The sequence below is a fragment of the Nicotiana tabacum genome, chromosome 19, assembly GCF_000715075.1.
Source record: "Nicotiana tabacum cultivar K326 chromosome 19, ASM71507v2, whole genome shotgun sequence".
In the NCBI taxonomy this organism is placed as follows: domain Eukaryota; kingdom Viridiplantae; phylum Streptophyta; class Magnoliopsida; order Solanales; family Solanaceae; genus Nicotiana; species Nicotiana tabacum.
Window position 1 is genome coordinate 2,085,288 of NC_134098.1, and position 5,825 is coordinate 2,091,112.

General features: G+C 33.5%; 1 non-coding gene across 1 annotated transcript; it reads right to left on the minus strand.

Moving 5' to 3' along the window:
* Nucleotides 1–908: 908 nt before the first annotated feature.
* TRNAL-AAG (transfer RNA leucine (anticodon AAG)) lies at nt 909–989 on the minus strand. The gene has a single exon. It is a non-coding gene; the product is annotated as a tRNA-Leu (tRNA).
* Nucleotides 990–5,825: the final 4,836 nt, after the last annotated feature.

The window sequence follows — 5,825 nt, forward strand, 5'->3', positions numbered from 1 at the left end:
CAATAATATGGGTATGTAATATTATTGCTGATAAGAACACTTTGAGAAGAAGACTCTCTCTCTCTAGCACAAACACAAAGATTACCTTTTTACAAAGATTCTTGTTCATATTATTCCACATTTTCCCATATAAATCTTGGATCTATCCGTCATACACCGTTGTCAGCATATTCGTCATGTCCATTCATTATTGAGTAGATGATTCTCTTTATTAACATAAATGTCAATAATCTAGATATATCTCACTTAATGTTTTTGTTGTAAGAGTATTTTTACATTTATTGTCATCAACCATATATAGAATCTGTCTCATCTACCGCGCCTCCTTGTATTCAATATCTAGAGTTATTATCTTTAACTAGATTTAGCCCTTTATTATATAAATTTAATAGTTTAACCGAAAATTATATTTTTTTGGTCGAACACTTCCTATTCCACTACAATTTCGCTCTCTAACTCTATTAGATATTTTTAGGTTGTGTAAACGTCTGGCATTTAAACTCTAGACAAACTGCACCATCAGCTTCACAAAATTGAACAAAACCAAGATAATTATATAATTGACCATAAAAACGGATATAAAATAGAGTTACAGTAGAATTAACGTGTCATGTAAACATCAGGTGCGAGTAAAAAAATATTTCCAACCAATAAAAGGTCAAGTAAAGTCTAACGAAGAGCACAAGTAGTCGTACGGCCATCGCACTTCCAAGGAGAAACTTTTAAAGCCTACTACTTACTTTGATTTTGTTGCAATGATCAAAGCTTACAGCAGCAATGGTGAAAATTTTATTTGTAGGGACTGATTAAAGATTTTTTTAAAAAGCCAACTGAACACAGAAATATAGGAGAAGAAAATAGTATTATGTGGAATTTGCTGAGAACTTAGAATGAAAATGGTATTATTATGTTGAGCGTGGGATTTGAACCCACGCCCTTTCGGACCAGAACCTTAATCTGGCGCCTTAGACCAACTCGGCCATCTCAACTGATACTATCTAAATTCCAATTAACTCTTTTTATTGTAAGAAGGAGGAATCACTTTGGAATTATTTTATAACAAAATACTGTTCTATAATAAAAAGAACGCTGTTTTTTAATTTGATTTTAGCCACAAAGAAAAAAAAAATACATCCTGTTGAAAATTCTGACTAATCATCCTTTCAGAATTTTCTTTTCAAATAACGTCCATTTGTTTGCATGAGATGTAGAGGATAGTGAGCATTTTTTTATGGCTCGTGTAAAACAGATTTAAAAGTGAAGCCAATAGTTCATGTTTACTATGTACACTCAAATGTTTGGTTGAAAAACAATTTTTTGCAAAATATTTCAAAAGAAAAGTTTAGAAAATGCCTCTGAAGCCCAGCTCATATGTTTGGACCGCATATCCAAGAAGCCCATAGTAGCTCATTAAAGGCCCAATTCCAAAAGGCTGAAAAATCATCAGAACATGGACCTTTATAACCTTGCAATTTTCCTTCGGGGACATCCGATAAAACTGGAACAATACGGAGAAAACAAAAATGCAATGAAACTGAAAAACAATGTGAATACTATAATTTTAAAGTAGTAAAGTTATCCCTCTTATTTAGTGTGAAGGAGTTCAAAACACGAGAATGAAAGTTTCTCACTTTATTTGTAATTTGGGCTTAGATTTTTCAAATTGATTTTTGAAATAAAATTTATATATTTAGACAATTCGAAGTAAGACAGTGTGGGATTTGTGGGAATCACTAGGTTTATTGTTGTTGAAGTAAGACAGCGTAAAGGTGTTATGTAATGACCTGACTTGTCGTTTTAAGAATTAACGTTCCGTTCAGCGACTTAAAGTTCCGAGCAACTTCGTAATATGTGTTATGACTTGCGTGTGCGGTCGAGTTTAATTTTTCGGAAGGTTTGGAATTAAACCGAAAGAGCAATTCTCATTTTGAAACTTAAATAAAAAAGAATTTGACCGGAGTTTGACTTTTGAGCAAACGACTCCGAAATGGAATTTTGTTGATGTCAATAGCTTCGTATAGTGATTTTAGAATTAGGCATATGTTCGAAAATAGATTTGGAAGTCCGTAGGTCAATCCGATGCATTTTGGCAAAAGTTGAAAAATGAAGGATTTTTAGAAAGTTTGACCGGGAGTTGACTTTATTGATATCGGGGTCGAAATTCGATTCCAGAATATGGAACATCTCCATTATGTCATTTTTGACTTGTGTGTAAAATTTGAAGTCATTCCGGATTGATTTGATATGTTTCGGCACAAGTTATAGAATTTAGAAATTTCATAAACTCATAAGTTTGATTCGAGGTGCAATTCGTAGTTTTGGTGTTGTTTGATGTGATTTGAGGCCTCGACTAAGTTCGTATCGTGTTTTAGGAGTTGTTGGTATATTTGGTTGGGGCCCTCGGGTATGTTTCGGGTGTTATTAGATCATTTTAGGTGTCTTTGGATGCTGGTTTTCTGATGTCTAGTGTTGTTCTTCACTTTCGCGGGGTGCCTCTTGCGTTCGCGAAGAAGGATTTGGCTTATGGGAATTTGTTCTTCGCGTTCGCGAAGAAGGAATTCCTGTTGTCCATCACCCGACTTCGGAAGCTTATATCTTGCAATTTATAAGGAATTTGGTGATTATCTAAAAATGAAAGTTGTATCCCTTTGTGTCTAGTTTTCAGAAAAGCAAACCATTTGACATTTAGAGTTGTGTACAAAAGGTTATAGTGGATATACTACAGGCTGTCTGGGAAGATTTTCAAAATCGCGAAAAAGAAATTTCTGGTGCACAGAACTGACTTTGGAAACTTATATAAGAAATTGGGAGATCATCCAAACATAAAATTGTAGTCCTTGATGTCTAGTTTTTAAAAAGTTAAACCATTTGTTATTTGGAGTTTTGTACAAAAAGTTATGACCATTATACGAGAAGTTATCTCAGAAGGGTTTAGAAATGGCTGTTGAAGAATTTGTTCATCGCGAACGCGGGGGGAGGGTCGCGAACGCGAAGAACAAACCCCTGGGTAGCAGAATAAAGTCAAAAAAATGAGACTTTATTTAATTCTTCCATTTTTGGACGAAGAAAGTTCGGGTGAGGCGATTGTTCGAGAGTTTTTCAAGGAAAATATTGAGGTAAGAATTCCTAACTCGATTTTGGTTAACATACATGAATCTGTTGTTATTTTTATCATGAAATTAGTGAATTGAGTTGAAAATGGTAGAAATTTTTTATACCTTGAATTGAGGATTTGAAGGTCGATTTGTTATCGGAATTTGATAAAAATGGTATGGTTGAACTAGTATCCTAATGAGTGTTCGGATTTCTTGAAAATTCTATCGGGTTCCGAGAGGCTAGCCTTGCGTTGACTTTTTGGCTGATTTTTAATATAAAATTTTAACTTTTAAGTCGATATTTTATTATCCGGAATTATTTCCGATGAATTTTAATGAAGTTATACAATTAATTTAAATAGATTTGAGCTATCCAGAGGTCAATTCAAGCAAGAAGGATATTTTGGAATATCGGCCTAAATTCAAAAAGGTAAGTATCTTGCCTAACCTTAAGTGGGAGAATTACCCCTTAGGCATTGAGTCTTATGTGGAAATTATGAAATTGAAAAACACGTACGAGAGGTGACGAGTACGTACTTGATTTATATGTACAAATTATATTAGTGAAAATTCGTAGACGCCCTTATGTATTAAATTGGAAAAATTTGTTAGAGCTTAGTAAATCTTTGATTTGTCACCCAAATTATATTAGTGAAAATTCGTAGACGCCCTTATGAATTTCGTGTGCTTGTTGATTTGATATTTCTTAGAGTTAATTACATTATGGATTCTTTATCTTCAAATAATTATAAATTAAATTTGAAAATAGGCATTAATATATTTATATAAAAAATTGGATTAAAGAAGACGCTATCCTATGCTGAGATTTTCCATCCTTGTTGTTGTTTTGAGGTTCATATACGTTGTATGGAGCCTTGAGCTATTTAATATGAAATTAATTGATTAGTTGTATCTTTAGAGTTGGTTGTGGCTGATGGGCAAATTGTGATATGAATTTGTTGTATCGTGTTGTTGTGATGATATTCCATTTAAAATGTTGTGTGGTTTGAGTTATTATTATGAAGACATAAGGGTGGTATTCCACTGTTGACATTATGTGGATATAAGGGTGGCATTTCACTGTAGTTATGTGTGTTGGGATATTGTCTGGGCGGGACGATAAGAGTGGCTATAGGAGCGATAGAGGTGGCTATTGATATTGTTAGGGCGGAGGGATAAGGGTGACTATTATTATGGAGTGATAAGGGTGGCTATAAGAGGGATAACGGTGGCTATTATCAGGGATGATACATGATGATGTAGGATTATTGTGTTGGTGATTTTTACATGATATTGTGATTTTTCTAGTGTTTATTTTTATCTCTTGTACAACTTATCTTGTTGTTTCGGTAAACTTGATAGCAGAGCGATTTATGAAAGAAATGTGGGCATGAGGTGCCGGAAAAATATGTTGATGTTTATTATTGGCACGTGAGTTGTCCGTGCAGTTATGAAAGAAATATGGGCACGAGATGCCGGAAAAATATGATAATTTTTATTATTGGCACGTAAGTTGTCCGTGCGGTGTTGATAGAAATATGGGCACGAGGTGCTATGGAAATATGAAAGTGGGATGAAACCCGTATTTTATGATTATGAAATGAGGTGTTACAGAGTGACTTTTATTTGAACGAATTATATTCAAAAAAAATTATTAGAAAGGATTTTTTATTCGAAAGATATTTATTTGAAAGAAAATATATATTCGGAAGGCATTTATTCGAAAGAATTATACGTGCAAGATTTATATTTGAAGGACTTGTTTAATTGGTTGTACTTGTGTTCCTTATTCGTTTGAGCAATAATTTCGGTGTTCTTGTCGCCTTGTTGTTTATATCTCTAGTTGATTATTATTGTTATCACTGCTATTTGCTTTTTATTATTTTGTATACTATATTGCACAGGTTATTAGACTAGTGAGTGCCTTGACTGTACCTTATCTCTACTACACCGAGGTTAGACTTGATACTTACTGGGTACCGACTGTGATGTACTCATACTACACTTCTGCATATTTTTGTGCAGAGCCAGGTATTAGAGATATTGGACTCGGACAGAGTTGGTATGTTGATCGCGAAGATTCACCGTAGAGATGCTTGGTCATCGCAGTCCAATGGAGTCTTTCCATTTTATTATATTGTCAACTCTTATTCGAACAATATTATATATTCGATCTTTGAGATCATTGCATATATTCAGTTAGAGTTCGTGACTCAGTATTACCAATCTTGGGAGGTTGTTATATTTGTTTCCGCTTTTGTGTAGATACATGCATTAAATTATATGTTTAAAAAATAATTGTTCGAAATATATTTGTAATCGGCTTACCTAATCTTAGAGACTAAGTGCCATCACGATACTTGTGGTGGAATTTTGGGCCGTGACATGTTATTTCCTCCATCTCATTTATGTGAAGGAGTTTGGGATAAGAAAAAGGAAATACCCAACTTTTGATGTAAATTTGGACATAAATTTTTTAAGTTTTTTTATAGATAAATTTTCATATGTAAATATTACAATATGTGAACAAATTTAATAATCCAAAATAGGTAAAAGAGCTCGAGAATATAGTAGTTAGATGAAAAACTATTTGACTCTTCAACTATAATAATATTACATATAATGGAATAGGTGGAGTGTCTTTTTTAACCATCAACATTAAAAATTCATCAATCCGACTCATCTATTCATGTTGAATTGGTTTCAGAGGAAGCGCTCTTAGCAGTGAAC